Source organism: Anas platyrhynchos, chromosome W (assembly GCF_047663525.1).
Source record: "Anas platyrhynchos isolate ZD024472 breed Pekin duck chromosome W, IASCAAS_PekinDuck_T2T, whole genome shotgun sequence".
Lineage (NCBI taxonomy): Eukaryota > Metazoa > Chordata > Aves > Anseriformes > Anatidae > Anas > Anas platyrhynchos.
The window spans coordinates 7,847,054-7,864,284 of NC_092620.1; the positions used below are offsets into that span (position 1 = coordinate 7,847,054).

General features: G+C 50.2%; 1 long non-coding RNA gene across 1 annotated transcript; it reads right to left on the reverse strand.

Moving 5' to 3' along the window:
• Positions 1-345: 345 nt before the first annotated feature.
• LOC113841068 (uncharacterized) lies at positions 346-11,754 on the reverse strand. The gene is made up of 2 exons (XR_003493683.3): positions 9,837-11,754; positions 346-8,449 (listed from the first exon to the last, which is right to left on the reverse strand). It is a non-coding gene; the product is annotated as an uncharacterized lncRNA (long non-coding RNA).
• Positions 11,755-17,231: the final 5,477 nt, after the last annotated feature.

Consider the following 17,231-nt stretch of genomic DNA (forward strand, 5'->3'; position numbering starts at 1 on the left):
CGAGGCAAGGGGCTGGCACAAGGACGTGGCTGAGAGCTTCTGGGTAAGGATTAAGGGAGAAAGCAATCACTTGGATGTTGCAGTGGGTGTTTGCGATACCAATGAATTATTCGCTAAGCAACTAAGAGAGACCTCTCTTAGCTCAACTGCCCTTGTCCTGATGGGGGACTTCAACTTGCCAGACGTTAACTGGGAAGACCACACAGCTGATACAAGCAGGTCCAGGAGATTCCTCACACACCTTGATGACAACTCCTTGGTACAGCTACTGAGGGAGACAACAAGGAAAGGTGCCATCCTAGACCTGTTGCTTGTGTTATAAATGGCTCAGTCTTCAAAATAGGATTATAATCAAAGTTTACAATTTATTAAAGGAATAGAGGTAAGCAAACAGCGCTGGGTGCGCCGGGAGTCTCTGCTCCACCAGGACGCACACCAGTTACATCAAGCAGCTGATTTTTATGCTCCTAGGCTGATACATATTCATTACTACTTCTAAAAAAATGGGTTATTATAATTAGCTTCCGGGATCCAAACCCTCCTACTGGAGCATGCGCATCAGTCTCTGGTGGTCCCCCTGGGGGTCTCTGGGGGTCTTTCATGCTGAAGGCTCGTAGTCTTCCTCTCAGTTTTTTTTTCTTGTCCTTCCCCTTTGTACTCCTTGGCAGCATGTCAAAAGCTTACACAGCGTTCCCTGCAAGTTTTGTCTTCTAGCCATCCTTCAGCTTCTTTCTTCTCCTTAATCTCCTGGCCGCCTGGCCAGATATCAGGGGCTTGCATAGTGTCCCATTCAGAAGTCATAACAGTTACTAGTTGTTAGCAGTTGTTCTGAAACCCCCAGACAGCAGAGACTTCAAAGAAAGAACATACAAACACAAATAGCTCTCTATTGACACTTCACATTTAAAAATCTTTGGCGATTGGAGGAAAACTGCCAGTACGCCTGCTTTTGGCAGGGGGGTTGGACCCAATGATCTCTTGAGGTCCCTTCCAACCCCTCCAATTCTGTGAACTTTGGACACGGGGAGGGCAGAGTTCAGGCTGCTCAGGGAACTAGTTCGGAAGATCCCCTGAGAAGCTGTTTTGGAAGGTATCGGGGTCCATCTTTTTAAGCACGACCTCCTAAGAGCACAGGAGCAGGCGATTCCAAAATCAAGTCAAGCAGGCGGGGCAGGAGGCCAGCTTGGCTGAGCAGGGATCTTCTTCTAGAGCTTAAGTGCAAAAAGAAAGCGTGTGGCCACTGGAAGCGAGGTCGTGTGACATGGCAGGGCTACAGAGGTGCTGTTTGCCTCTGTTGGGAGAAAATTCGTGCAGGCAAAGCTCAGGGGTGAAGCTGGCTAGTAGTGTGGGCAACAACGCAGATATATACATTAATATGTGTATTGAAGATGTGAACTGCTAAAGGAGGGCTAGAGGAAACATTGGTCCGTTACTTGCTGAGGATGGTCACCTCACAAACACAGACATAGGCGAAGCAGAGCCATTTAATGTCTCTTTTGCCTCTGTCTTCAAGAGCAATGATGGGCTCTGGGACCCAAGGGGCCCAGAGTTGGGGGGCCATGAGTGCGGTAACAAAAACCTCCTAGCCAAACCCACACTGGATGCATATGAGTCTACGGGGCCTGAGGGGATTCATTCCAGGGTTCTCAGAGGGCCGACTAATCTCCTTGTGAGACCTCTCTCAATTATTTTTCAATGGTCTTGGGAGCCCAGAGAGGTCCAAGTTGACTGTAGGCTGGCAATCATTGTGACAGGTTTCAAGAAGGGCAAGAAAGAAGAGCCCAATAATTACAGACCCGCCAGTCTCTCTTCAGAGCCTAGTAAAAATACGGAGAAACTCTTCTGGGCATTACTGAAGAACACCGGAAAGACAACGCAGTTGATCACAGCCCACCCAGGTTCATGAGGGGAAAGTCCTGTTTAACAAACTTAATTTCCTTTTATGACAGCATCACCCGTCTAGTTGAGCAAGGGATGCCAGGTTTTGGATTTCCATCAAGTTTTCAGTACTGTTTCTCTCAGTATCCTTCTGGACTAAATGTCCATTGTACAGCTAGATAAATACATGCGGTTTAGGGTGAAAAGTTGGCTGATGGGTTGGGCTCAAGGGGTTACAGAAATGGGGTTGCATCAGGCTGTTGACCAGTCCCTAGTGGGGTTCCCCAGGGTTCCACTTAGGGCCAGCAGAAGAGGCTGGAGAGCAGCCTTGCAGAAAGGGATCTGGGGGTTTTGGTCGACAGCAAGTTGAATACGTGTCAGAATTCAGCCTGGAGGAGAGTGAGGGGAGGCCTCCTGGCGGCCTGCAGCTCCCTCACGAGGGGAGCAGAGGGGCAGTGTGGCATTTAGGGGTGTAGCCGATTAACCGTTACGGGTCCGGTCAGATTCAGGGTCCTGAACTATCACAATCACGGATTCACCAATAACGCATGTATGAAATACAGAGGTGGCACAGGTGCGCAGCCTGGAAATGAACGCGTTACAAGGCACAAAGACTCTATAGAGATTCCTAAGTTTCCGCAGAGACACACGATATAACCTAGTGTTCAAATCTCACCCAAAGGCGTCCCAATGGGCGAGAAGAGAGGCTCAGCCCGTCGACTGATCCCAGGAGTCAGGAGGTCCTCAGGATGGTGTATTCCCTTGGGATGGCATCTCCCCTGATGGTGGTATCTTCCCTAATGATGGTACCTTCCCTAACAATGGTATCTTCCCTGACACACCCTCTCTCTTAGGCCAATTTATGAGGTGGAGCTTGAGTGACTCTAGTCAAGCATATTTTAGTTAGGATTGGTGAAAAGGTTTCTTGTCTCTGTTTAAAGTAGTAGGCTCTGAGAAATTCAGAGCACATGCTCAGAGAGGGGTGGTCGCACCTTGGAAGCAGGGAGCTTTTGGGATGGAGGTGTGTTTTGGCATTTTAATGATATTATAATTGTACTGGGTCTGGCTGGAATGTTAACTTTCCCGGCAGCAGCCCATACAGTGCCGTACTCTGGACTTGTAGCTGGAACAGCAGTGTTATCACACCAGTGTTGTGTCTACTGCTGAGCAGCAGTGGCACAGCATCGGGCCTTTCTCTAACCCTCCTAGGGGGTGGGCAAAAGGTGAGGAGAGAAACATCACTAGGGCAGCTGTCGTGGTTTAACCCGGCCGGCAGCTAAACACCACGCAGCCGTTCGCTCACCCTCCCCCCTCCCTCTCTGGGACGGGGGAGAGAAATGGAGAGTGAAGCCCGTGAGTTGAGATAAAGACAGTTTAATAAGACAGGAAAATAATAATAACAAATATAATAATAACAATAATAATAATAATGATACAATGGTGATAATACGAAAGTAATAGTATGTACAAACAAGTGATGCACAATGCAATTGCTCACCACTCGCTGACCGATGCCCAGCCTAACCCCGAGCAGTCCGGCCCCCTCCCCCCAGCTAGCCACCCCTATATATTGTTTAGCATGACGTCAGATGGTATGGAATACCCCTTTGGCTAGTTTGGGTCACCTGTCCTGGGTCTGTCCCCTCCCAGCTCTTACTGCACCCCCAGCCTGCCCGTTGGCAGGACAGAGCAAAAGGCTGAGATGTCCTTGGCTTAGTATAAGCACTGCTCTGCAACAATTAAAGCATCGGGGTGTTATCAGCACTCTTCTCATCCTAAGCCAAAACACAGCATTCCACCAGCTACTAGGAAGAAAATTAATTCTGTGCTAACTGAAACCAGGACACATACCATGTGATGTCACACTCAGCAATAAAAGGTGGAAACAGGAAGAAGAGGGGAGGGGTGGGCTCTCGTTGAGAAGACGTCGGTCCTCCTCTGGAACACTGGCTGCGTGCGTTGAGGCCTTGCTTCAAGGACGCGGTCAATCATCGCTCATTTGTGGGAAGTAGAGAGTAATTTCTTTCCTCTGCGCTTCCATATAGCTTTCATTTATTTTGTTGGTTTGTTTTCCTCCCTTCTTTTTATTTTTCCTTTTCCCCTCCCTTTTCCCCTTTCCCTTTTATTTCCCCTTAGTTAAATTTTTAGTTCATAGTAGTCTTGATTTAATTATTATAGTTATTTCCCTTTAATTAAATTATCCTTATCTCAACCCGTGAGTTGTTCTTTGCTTTATTTCTCCCCCTCCTCATCTAAAGGAGGGGGCGTGAGAGAGCGGTTGTGGGGTTTAGCTGCCCAGCACGGTAAAACCACCACAATAATGAGCAAAAGTACATTAGAATACAGCATTTGTCAAAACATGACAGGTCGTTGGCTCAGGGTAGCAAAAAGTGCAGCTTATCGGTCTCAGCGTGCACAGGAACAATCGAGTCCGCACCTGGTCACAGAGCCTAGCCATGGTGTCTCCACTCCACTCTATGCTCCGTGCTGTTCCTTAGAGCTAGCACACCAGGTTCCCCCAGCGCAATAGCATCTAAGGTTGGAAGCCTAGGGAATGCTCAGGTAATGCAGCTACGCCCTACCCTGAAAGCCTTTTCAATGCTGTGCATTTTCTTTAAGATGTGAATGTTAGTTTTATTTTCCTAGTTACTTCAGGCAACTGCACCACAGGCAGGTGCTGAGCTCTGCTCTCTGGGGACAGTGACAGGACCCGAGAGAACGGCACGGAGCTGGGACAGGGGAGGCAGAGGCTGGGTGTTAGGAAAAGGTTTTTCACTGAAAGGGTGGTCGGGCACTGGGACAAGCTGCCCAGGGCATTGGGCATGGCTCCAAGCCTGCTGGAAGTCAAGTCAAGTCAAGCGTTTGCACAACGCTCTAACATCCTCCGATAATGGGTGGTTCTGTGTGGAGCCTGGCGTTTGACTCAATGATCCTTGTGGGTCTTGTGTGGGAAAGGAATTTGTAGGTGGCTTTGCACTATTGCACACGTTCCTGAATTAGAGATAATGAAGAAATAATCGTAGAATCGTAGAATCTCCCGAGTTGGAAGGGACCCATAACGTTCAAGTCCAACTGCTGGCACCGCACAGGTCTACCCAAAAGTTTAGACCATGTGACTAAGTGCACAGTCCAATCGCTTCTTCAATTCAGACAGGCTTGGTGCAGTGACTACTTCACTGGGAAGCCTGCTCCAGTGTGCGACCACCCTCTTGGTGAAGAACCTCTTCCTGATGTGCAGCCCAAACTTCCCCTGCCTCAGCTTAACACCTTTCCCACGGGTCCTATCACTGGTGATTACGGAGAATAGGTCACCTGCCTCTCCACTCCCCCTCGCAAGGAAGTTGTAGACTGCGATGAGGTCCCCCCTCAGCCTCCTCTTCTCCAGGCTGAACAGGCCCGGCGCCCTCAGCCGCTCCTCATATGTCTTTCCCTCTAGGCCCTTCACCATCTTCGTCGCCCTCCTCTGGACCCTCTCCAACAGAGAGCCGGAGTCGCCAGGTCAACCCAGACCCGGCAAGGGGGGGGGGGAGGAAAAAAAACGGGGAAGGAGACGGGAGAGAGACCCAATCCATGCCGCGTGGAGCGGGGAAGTGGGGCCGTGTGATGGGAAGAGGGTAAGAGGGAAAAGAGGGAGAAAAGCGAGAGTGTTCTCCCCCGAGGGGGAAACGAGTGAACGGCAGGCCGGCGCAGGTCTGCGCGTGACAACCGCATCCCCTTGCCTTTCCCTCCTCCGCCCGGTGGTGGCAAGGGCGAAAAGTGACAAAAACTCGTGTCAAGGGCTGACTCTCAATAGATCGCAGCGAGGGAGCTGCTCTGCTACGTACGGAACCCTGACCCAGAATCAGGTCGTCTACAAATGATTTAGCACCGGGTTTCCCACGAACATGCGGGACACAACGGTAAGCATACATGCGCCCAAGCCTTGAGCAGCCAGTTTCTCCGGGAGAATTCTGTGAGAAAAGGTGTCGAAAGCCTTACGGAGGGTTAGGTAGACCACATCCACAGCCATTCCTTCATCCACTGAGCACATTGCCTTGTCTTAGAAGGAGATCAGATTTGTCAAGCAGGACCTCTCTTTGATAACCACCTACTGAAATGGCCTGATCACCCGACTGTTCTTTCAGTGTTACAGAATCACAGAATCACAGAATTTCTAGGTTGGAAGAGACCTCAAGATCATCGAGTCCAACCTCTGACCTAACGCCAACAGTCCCCACTAAACCATATCCCTAAGCTCTACATCTAAACGTCTTTTAAAGACTTCCAGGGATGGTGACTCCACCACTTCCCTGGGCAGCCTGTTCCAGTGTCTAACAACCCTTTCGGTAAAGAAGTTCTTCCTAAGATCCAACCTAAAACTCCCCTGGCGCAACTTTAGCCCATTCCCCCTCGTCCTGTCACCAGGCACGTGGGAGAACAGGCCAACCCCCACCTCACTACAGCCTCCTTTGAGGTACCTGTAGAGAGCAATAAGGTCGCCCCCGAGCCTCCTCTTCTCCAGGCTGAACAAGCCCAGCTCCCTCAGCCGCTCCTCGTAGGACTTGTTCTCCAGGCCCCTCACCAGCTTCGTCGCCCTTCTTTGGACCCGCTCAAGCACCTCGATGTCCTTCTTGTAGCGAGGGGCCCAAAACTGAACACAGTACTCGAGGTGCGGCCTCACCAGAGCCGAGTACAGGGGGAAATGTGTTGTGTGATGGTACTCCAGATAATCTGATCCATGAGCTTTCCCAGCATCGTGGACAGAATAACAGATCCGTAGGTCCCCGACTCCCCCTTCCAGCCCTTCCTGTAGACAGACGTCACATTTGCTAGTCGCCAGTTGACCGCAGCCTCCCCTGATAGCCACGACTGCTGATCAATGATGGTTGCAGGTTGGCAAGTGATTCTGCCAGCTCCCTCAGTAGTGACAGGTGGATCCAATTCTGCCCCATAGATGTGTGTATATCTAAGTGGAGTAGCAGTTCTCTAACTATTTCCTCCTGCATTATGAGTGTTTCATTCTGCTCCCTGCACCTATCTACCAGCTCTGGAGGCTGAGTACCAGGGGAACAACTGGTCTTGCTGCTAAAAACTGAGGCATTAACTGAAGGAATTAAGTACCTCAGCCTTTTCCTCATGTCTTCTATGGTTCTATGTCACTATCATTCCCCTCACATCCAATTCAGAATGGAGATGCTCCTTAATGCTCTTGTTATGTGTATATATATGTGTATATATATATATATATATATATATATAATTACTCTTTTTGTTAGTAATAGTCAGATAGAGCTCCAGTTAGGATTTGGCCATTCTGATTTTGTCCCTGCACAGCTTCAAGACATGGAGGACTGAGCTCCACACCAAACGAAAAAATGGATGGAAAAAAAGCACAGAAAAGGTGGAACGTGGCAGCTTTACATCCCCTGCCCTTACCTGAGTCTATGCTGTAATTCCGTTCAACTGCTTACTGCCGTATTCTCTAAAGCGTCCTGCAACTCCTGTTGCTGTTATCTTGTGAGAGACAGCACAATCAGGGTGAGTCATCTGCCTACAGAAATTAACAACTGACAGAATGGAGCATCTGTCCAGGAGAAGTTGGAGTGGCTGATGGGCCTGCCACAGGGACTGGCGTGTGCCTGCAGGAAAAGTCCCAGGGGTCGGAGACGTGTTGCCTGTGGCTTGTTAAGCACAGGTCAAGCCCCAGCACATTCCAGTAATTTGTGTCTCTTTGGAAATGCCAGGGTGATCACACGCAGTTTTCAAGCATTTCACAGTTTTTTCTAGGATTCTGCACATTCTCAGAGGTGAAGCTCCAAAGCACTGGAGGTGCCCACTGCTCTAGGTTCCTGCCCATATCCTCACACAGTCCCTGCCACTCCTAACTCTCCTGCCTCTGGAAAGATCTCTGGATGGCATGCTTAAGTAGTTGTTTAAAATTATACAAAACCTGAATCACATTTAGGAGATGGGACAACAGAAACATGCTGGTTCGGCCATCCCACGGATATTCAAAGCTTTCAAGAGCTATTGTAATTAGCCCGGAGGAGAAGAAGAAAGGGAGAGTGAAGAAGTGGGGAGAAACGTCCCCCACTGTCCACACCAGTTCCATCCCCCCACCTCCTGCCCCACCCTGCACAGGAGAAAAGGCAAAAAGTGTAAAATAATGTAACTATTAATAGTTTCTAAGAGATGAAGAGATGGTTCCCGAGGTACAGAGGTGGCAATAATTTTATCCTGTCATAAGTCAGTGTTATCCCATACATCAAAACAGTAACCTTAAACCAGCCCCCAGAATTGATGAACAGCATGACATGGAAGACAGACAGTTAGTGATGTGCTATACAACACAATTCTGAAAACAAGCACAACAGCCCCAAGATCAAAAAGATCAACATTGTGATCAGCAACTGTTAAAGCAACTGTTAAACTGATCTATTGCTTATAACAATTTACTTTTAAAATGCTCTGGTCCGATTTGTCATCTCAACCTTTGTGCTCCATGCTAGGCACCAAAAAGACTTGCAGTGGTTTGACCCAGGAGGCAGCTCAGCACTACAGATCTATTTATCCAATGCAATGAAGGAGAGAACTGGGAGAAAAAAAAAAAAAAAGACAAAAAAAAAAAAGACACAAAAGGAGTAGGTTGTTATTGTTATTGTTACAGACACCAACAGAGTAAGGGCATGATATTTTTGTGTGCACATCAATGTGGGGGGGAGGATTGGGAGGGACCGTGGGTGGGGCAAAGGGTCACGGGGATCTGGGGCAGTCATGTGTATAAGAAGCTATGCTACGCAGCAATAAATTGGCACTTGAGCTAGACACGGTGTGTCTGTCTCTGGTGTCCCTGCTTGGGGAGCAGACGTCCAGGCAGCCAAGTGATGTTGTCTCTCGGGCTGGGGTAGCACGGAGAGAGACAACAATCAAAAGACAGGAAAGGTGGCGGTGATTAATTGAAAAGTGTTGGACCTAAGCATGACGTATATGGTATGGAATTAGGGGTGGATATTGTCCTAGTTTTGGCTGCGATAGAGTTCATTTTTCTTCCTAGTAGCTGGTATGTTGCTGCCTTTCGTATTTACAGAATCACAGAGCAGTTTGGGTAGGAAAGGACCTTAAAGATCACATAATTCCAACTCTCCTGCCATGGGCAGAGACATCTTCCGCTAGACCAGGTTGCTGAAAGCCCCATCCAACCTGGCCCTGCTTCCAGAGATGAGGCAGCCACAGCTTCTCTGGGCAGCCTGTTCCCGTGCCTAATCATTCTCTGAGTAAACAACTTTCTAATATCTAATCCGGATCTACCCTCTTGCAGTTTAAAACCATTACCCCTAGTTACTGCTGGCTCATATTCAGCTGACTATCTACCAAAATCCCCAGGACCCTTTCTGCTGGGCGGCTTTCCACGCACTCTTCCCCCAGCTTGTGGCATTACATGGGGTTGTTGTGCCCAAGTGCAGGACCCGGCACTTTGCCTTGTTGAACTTCATCCAGTTGGCCTCAGCCCATGGGTGCAGCCTATCCATTTCCCTCTGCAGAGCCTTCCTACCCTCAAGGAGATCAACACTCTCTCTGAACTAGGTGTCATCTGCAAACTCACTGAGGGTGCACTTGATCCCCTTGTCCAGATCACTGATGGAGATATTGAAAAGAAGTGGCCCCAGTACTGGGCCCAGTGGGACACCACTAGTGACTGGCCTCCAGCTGCATTTAGCTCCATTCACCACAGCAATTTGGACCTGGCCACCCAGACAGTTTTCGACCCATTGATGCATACATCCATCCAGGCCTTGAGCCGCCAGTTCCTCTGGGAGAATGCTGTGGGAAATGGTTTCAAAAGCCTTACTGAGGTCTAGGTAGACCACGTCCACAGCCTTCCCCTTGTCCACTGAAAGCATAACCTTATCTTCAAAGGGGATCAGATTTGCCAAGCAGGACCTGGCGTTGATAAACTCATGATGACTGGGCCTGCTCACCTGCTTGTCCTGGAAGCGTTGCGGGATGGTACTCAAGACAATCTGCTCCATGAGCTTCCCCAGCACCAAGATCAGACTGACAGGCCTGTAGTTCCCCGGATCCTCCTTCCGGCCCTTCTTGTAGACAGACGTCACGTTTGCTAGTCACCGGGTGACTGGGACCTCCCCTGATAGCCAGGACTGCTGGTCAGTGATGGAAAGCAGCTTGGAGAGCACTTCAGCCAGCTCCCTCAGTAACAACGGGTGGATGCCATCTAGCCCCCTAGACTTGTGCACATCTGAGTGCAGTAGCAGTTTTCTCAACATTTCCTCATGAGAGCTTCATTCTGCTGAAGGTCCTTATCTACCAGCTCAGAGGGCTGAGTACTAGGGGAACAACTGGTCTTGCTGCTAAACACTGAGGTAAAGAATGCATTAAGTACCTCAGCCTTTTCCACATCTCTTCTAATTCTGTTTTCCCACATCCAATAAAGGATGAAGATTCTCTTTTCCCTCCCCTCCCCTCCCCTCCCTTCCCCTCTGCTCTCCTTTCATTATAAAAACCTTTCTTATTGTCTCTGACAGCAATAGATAGATTGATCTCCGCTAGGGTCTGGCCCTTCCAATTTTGTCCTTGCCCACCCTAACAACATTTAGGACACAGCTTCAGACAAAATGACAGCATACATGAGAAGCACAGAAAAGGTGGAATCTGGCAGCCTTCCATCCACCAGCCTTCTGTGAGTCTGTGCTGCAATTCTGTTCAACTGGTTACTCCTCTACTGTCCACAATATCTACTAACACCTCATTGATGCTATCTTGTGAGAGACAGCACAATCAGGGGGAGCCGTCTTCCTGCAGAAATTAACAGATGAAAGAATGGAGCATTCAAGGTCCAGGGGAACCTTGAGAAACTGCAGGATTTTGCCTACAGAAACCTCTTGACATTTACAAGAAGAAAAGCCTCATCCTGCACCAGAGGAAGAGGAACCCCACACATCAGGGCAGACTGGGACCTTGCTGAGTGAGCAGTGCCCAGGAGGAGGAGGGCCTGGGCACCACGAGGGATGCCATACGAGCTCACCAGGAGCTCACCAGGAACCAGGCCAACTTCCTACAGAGCTGCCTTATGAGGAGCATGGCCACCAAGAAAATGTAAGTTACCATGCTCGGCTCCGATCTGATGAGACACCACACAGCCAGCAGGGAAAGAGGTGCAGGTCTGTGAATCTCTTGGACAGCCTGGTGTGGAGAGGAGCAAGCACACTGGAAAGGCTGAAAGTCCCAACAGGCCTGAGGTCTGTGTGTCAATGGCTAGGGCTCTTGTCTCCGACAGCGAGGCCTATGAGGAGGCAGCTTCTTGTTAAAGCACCAGGGTCTCATTGCCTCCTCACCAGCCATGAACCAGGCAGGAGTCGTACCCTTCTCCTGCACTGGGCCATGGACATCCCCATCTCCTACTGCCCAGGAAGAGCCCTGAGCTCCTGTGTGAAGGGAAAGGATCTCCCTTCCCAGGAGCCTGGGGTCAAAGCCTGTTTTTCAATACATCAGTGTCACCTTCACATTTGTCTACCTGTCCTCACTGCCTCCAGTGTTCTGCTCTAATGAGCTCCAAGGGAGGCTGTGTCAGTGCCAGCAGAGTCCCCCCTCAGGGGGACACTGCAGGAAACTTGCATCTGCCTTGGATTTCTTGAGAGATTTCTTCAACGCACTCACAGTGCCTGAGGTTCATGGGCTCATCGCCAAAGTCCCCAGAGGGCTGATTCCAATGCCTCTGCTGCTGATCTGGGCTGGGCTCCTGGGACAGGGAGAGCTCCTGGCAAGAGGGCCCTGGTGCAGAGAGACAGCTCTGCCCAGGAGCAGCTCCTCTGCACAGCGCAGAAGGGCTGGGGGCTCTGACCCCCATGGGGAGAGGAGAGGAGAGAGGGGTTTGTTATAAATGGCTCAGGATTCAAATTAGGATTAAATGAAAAAATAGGATTTATTAAAAGAATATAAAGGAATAGAGGTAAGCAAACAGCGCTGGGTGCGCCGGGAGTCTCCACTCTACCAGGACGCACACCAGTTACATCAAGGAGCTGATTTTTATGCACCTAGACTAATACATATTCATTACTACTTCTAAAAAAGTAGATTATTATAATTAGCTTCCGGGGTCCAGTTCCTCCTACTGGAGCATGCGCATCAGTCTCCTCTGGGGGTCTCTAGGGGTCTTTCATGCTGAAGGCTCGTAGTCTTCCTCTCACCCTTTGTACTTACTCGGCACTATTCCAAGTTTATGGAACACTCTCTGTACACTCTCCGCAGGTCTTGTCTCCCAACCGTCCTTCAGCTTCTTTTTTCTTCCTCTTAATCTCTTGGCCCCCCTGGCCAGATACCAAGGATCTCATAACAGTCACCAGCAGTCACCCGTTATTATCAGTTGTTCTGAAACTCCCAAACAGGTTGACGACTCACGAGCAATTAAAACATTCTTTCCCAGCTATTTACAGTCATCTACATAACATCTATAGCAGTGTTAAATCAATCTCGAAGAAGACAGAAAAAAACTGTAACTGTTAGAACTAGAAGTCAGGAATAAAAAAAGCAAACAGGTTCATAAATTTAAGGAGTGTTTTCTGAAGACTTGATAAATTGACTGGAATGAGGGGGAGACTGGGACACACTGCATCTGTGGTTCAAGAATTAAACTGCCAGTGCAGGGCCCAGAGGCAGACAGGATTCAAACAGAGGCAGACAGGATTCAAACAGAATTATTCTTTATGGACACGAATTTATGGACACGAATTGGAATTGTTAAAACATTCCTCACAGGTTGGAGGCAGTTGGGAGTGGGAGGGTGCTGAGAGCTGCCTGCAGGAGAAACCTGCACAGCCCTTGACAAGGTAAGTCTCTGGCTGCAGGGCCATGCAGCTGCAGCTCCTGGAAGGGTCTCGTGCTGGGTCTTGTTTCTGGGAGGGCGGTGGGCAATGCAGTAGGCTGTGAGAGTCCTGCTGGATTGCACTGCGAGGTGAGGAAGTCTGGCAGAAGCCCCTTGGAGTGGCCTAAGCCAGGTGCCCCTGACACCCTAGAAGCCTCGAACACCCTGCTGGTGATGCAGGGCTCTCTCTCAGCTGCCCCATAGCTCCTGCTGCATGGAGGTGCCCCTTGGCAGGGCCCTGGTGGTGGCAGGGTGCTGCAGGGCAGCGCTGAGCACAGCCGCATGGGATGGGGTCTGTGAGCACAGGCGGGGGAAAGAAGAGTTTGGCCAAGATCAGCAGGAACAGAGTGGCCAAGAATCCTCTAGGTACAGCATGTTGTGTGCCTGGGATACTGGAATACCCCAGCGTGTGGATATTCACCTGTCTGTGGGGTGTTTTCCTGGGCTTCAGGCTGCTCTCCAGCAGGATGCAGCTCTCTCGTGGCATCCTTGTGGCATGCAGGCGTCCCAAGGAGAAGACACCTCCTTGCTAAGGCCATGTCCGTGCTGCTGGATGTCTGTCTGTGGGCAGCTGGAGTGAGGCCTCGGCAGCCCTGGCTAGGGGGGAAGAGCTGAGATCCTGCTCAGGCCCCCAGGGCCAAGGTAAGGATTCTGTCCAGCCTCACTCGGACTGGGGCTTCTCTGCTCTCAGCTGTCTCCGTTTTCTTCTCAGCGTAACACGAGTATGATCGGTGTCCTAAGCATTACAGGGGGAATTATAAGAAAATACAGCAAATAAAATCTCTCTTGCTCTACAGTGTGGTCGGATGAGTTGTTTGCAAAAAGACTGCATGGCTCATTGATCTGACAAGTGGACTGCACTTGAGTTTCCCCCATGGTCCTGCTTCCCTCCTGCTGCACAGCAGGAAGGACTCCTCTGGAGCCCACAGCAGCCCCTGCTCCCAGTGTCACACGCAGCCAGCACCACCCAGAGCTCAAGCAAGAGAGCTGCAGAAAGCTGCGGGCTTTCCAGGAGATGAAATAGGTTTTCCTCATTGAAGTCTGTTCTATTTTTTTTTCTCCTCTTCAAAGATACCTGTGTCCAAAGTCAGCAAATGCCCAACAGCAGCTCTGTGAGCGAGTTCCTCCTGCTGGCATTCGCAGACGCGCGAGCTGCGGCTCCTGCACTTCGTGCTCTTCCTGGCCATCTCCCTGGCTGCCCTCCTGGGCAACGGCCTCATCCTCACCGCCGTAGCCTGCGACCACCGCCTCCACACCCCCATGTACTTCTTCCTCCTCAACCTCGCCCTTCTCGACCTGGGCTGCATCTCCACCACTCTGCCCAAAGGCATGGCCAATGCCCTCTGGGACACCAGGGCCATCTCTTACCACGGGTGTGCTGCACAGGTCTTCTTTTTTGTCTTCTTGGTTGGAGCAGAGTATTCCCTCCTCACCGTCATGGCCTACGACCGCTACGTTGCCATCTGCAAGCCCCTGCACTACGGGAGCCTCCTGGGCAGCAGAGCTTGTGCCCAGATGGCAGCAGCTGCCTGGGGCAGTGGCTTTCTCAGTGCTGTCCTGCACACAGCCAATACATTTTCCCTGTCCCTCTGCCTTGGAAACGCAGTGCAGGCCCAGTTCTTCTGTGAGATCCCCCAGATCCTCAAGCTCTCCTGCTCAGATGCCTACCTCAGGGAAGTTGCTGTACTCTTATTTACTCTTTCTTTAATCTTTGCTTGTTTTGTTTTCATTATGTTGTCCTATATACGGATTTTCAGGGCTGTGCTGAGGATTCCCTCTGAGAAGGACCAGCACAAAGCCTTTTCCACGTGCCTCCCTCATCTGGTTGTGGTCTCTCTGACTGTCAGCACTGGCATGTTTGCCTACCTGAAGCCCCCCTCCATCTCCTCTCCATCCCTGGACCTGTTGGTGGCCGCTCTATTCTCGGTGGTGGCTCCAGCAGTGAACCCCTTCATCTACAGCATGAGGAACAAGGACCTCAAGAATGCCTTGTGGAAACTGATGACTTGATTTGCTTCGGAAACAATAATTTCACAGTCTGTTTCTGCAGATTACTCAGAATATCACTTACACAGAACAACCTATATTCCCTTTTTTGTTGTTTTTGTGTGTGTGAGTGTGTATTTTTAGTACTGGTATTACTTAGTTTTGTGTTTTGTTTTGTTTTGTTTGTTTTGTTTTTTTCAGGTTAGGTTGCCCAATAAAATGTCATTTTTGTCCCACTCCCAATTCTGTACGTGTGTTTAGTGTATGTACTGAGTCTCTGTCCATGTGGAATTATGGTCTCTGTGAACTTTTAACGAAATAAAACAGCCTACACTGCCTTCTTTGTCTGATGTCCTTCCTCTGAGACCTGGTCTGGCTCTGCTGGGGCAGTGCCCATTTGCAGAGGAAAAGAGTCCCATTCCAGCAGCACAGCCAGGGAGCACCAGCGCTTGGGGCATGCCAAGCTGCTCTCTTGCCTCTGCCGCCCTCTCCTGCTGGTGGGGCCAGGCCCGGCTGCTCCTGGAGCTTGGTGCCAGTGCTGTTGTGGGGCTGTGCTGGGACTGCTGGCAGGTTAATGTTTCTTGCAGAGGGAATTAGCATCTGCCAGCAGAGTCCAGGGTATTGGCCGGAGCAGCATGAGCCCATAAAACAGGTGGAGCCCGCAGAGCATGAGCCTGTGCAAGGTGAATTTAGCAGAGCTCAAGTGCTCAAGCTGCTGCCAACAGGCAGAGGAGAGCTCTGCAGCCCCAGGACACGCAGTAGCCCCAGCAAAGGAGGCTGGTGACTGATTCCTTGCAGCCTTGGGCAATGACAGTGACCCCATGAGCTGGGTCTGCCTCCCAGCCTGCCCAGCATGGCCCTGCAGAGTGTCCCCGTGCCCTGGGCACCACAGCCCCCTTGCTCTGCAGAGCAGCACCGCCAGCTCGGGCTGGGGCAGGGGCTGGGAGGGCGCTTCCCAGAGTGTCTTCTAGGCCAGCTTCAGGCACACAACATCTGCATGTCAGAGTGATCTTTGCTGTGTGCAAGGAGCTGAGAGACCAACAACAGTCATGGGGCTGGAACATTGCCTGCAAGGTCCCACCTGCCCTAGCACCTCCCAGAACTGGCACGGAACTGGTTCACATGCATCAGAGGGTCTGGGAGCCCAGCAGCAGTGCCATGGGCTTGAAGGATCACAATCAGATCACTTCTACCTGGGCAGGTCCTAGGCCAAAAAGGGGGTGTTTTGTAGGTATGATATTATGAGGCGGTGGTGCCTCAGAAATTCTAAGTCCAGCAGGAAGTGAATGGCTGTTAAATGGCCTTTGAGGTGGCTTCTTGGAGAAATAGCTGGCAGCTCATCCCTTGACTCCCGGCTGGGATCTATGCCATTAGGCTCATATCTGCAAAAGTACCTGAAAGGCAAGCAGAAGGCACTTGCTGTGCCTGTAGTTTGTGAGATCCGCTCTTTCCGAGTACCTGGTAGGCCCCATAAAGGAAGAGGTCTTGGATAGGGCTTGTCATGTCAGAGGTGTCAGCTTTTGCCTGAAGTCATCCTTCAGGACTGCTTTCAGTTTTCAACACAGAGGGGACCACTGCCTCCAAGATGCCTGGGGTAAACTGAACCATGCACGAGGGCCTGGAAAAAGTCACCCTGGCTGCATAGGAGCCATTCTATATCCAAAAGCTGGAGGCAGGAAACAAATTTTTAGCGTGGTACGGAGCTGCAGGGCACATTGTGCAGGGTGTTCCTGCAGCCTTTATGTTCTTTTCCATCCTGGCTTCGGTGCTGCGTCTGTCTTAAGAAAGGAGTAGCCAACAGAGGTAAGACAGACACTGTGAGATCATGAAAGCCATCAGAAAACTACCCCTAAGAAGATGACTGATATGGGGAGGTCAGAAGAAGCCTGGCCAGGAGAAATGTGAGATTTGGGAGAGAGAAGAGGCCAGCAGGAATCAATGATTTCTGGGAGGCTAGAAGGTTCAGGCAATGTTGATTCTGCTGTAGCACTGACTTAAAAGAGTCATGTAAAGACCTTGCCCTATTTTAACCAGCAACATTAATCCTTAAACCTAAATGCTACTGTACACACTGTCAGGAATCCACTACTCTAATGCCTGACCTCAACGCATCCCTTGAAGCCAAAATTCATCACATAGCCCCTTCCCCTTGTTTTTACTCTCTTAATCACTCTGATCCCTGACCTTAACACTAGCATTAAAATGCTCTTTTTAACCCTAGGAAACTGCCTGAGAGACCTAAACAAAACCCTAAACCACAAAGCTTGTCCATACCCTAAACACAGACCTGATACCCACATAAGAATACCAAAACATTCCCATTCAAACTTTGCTTAATCTTTAACCCAGTAAGGTGGGCCCTAGTCCCTAGTCATATACATGAACACCTAACACCCAAAACCCCTGTTCCTGTGCATTAACCTCCTCACCTTCAGCCCCTCTACTAAGCCTTAAGTTTAGGCCCGTCATCCCTTGGGACAGGGCAGGAACCATGAGGTTGCTCTGCAGT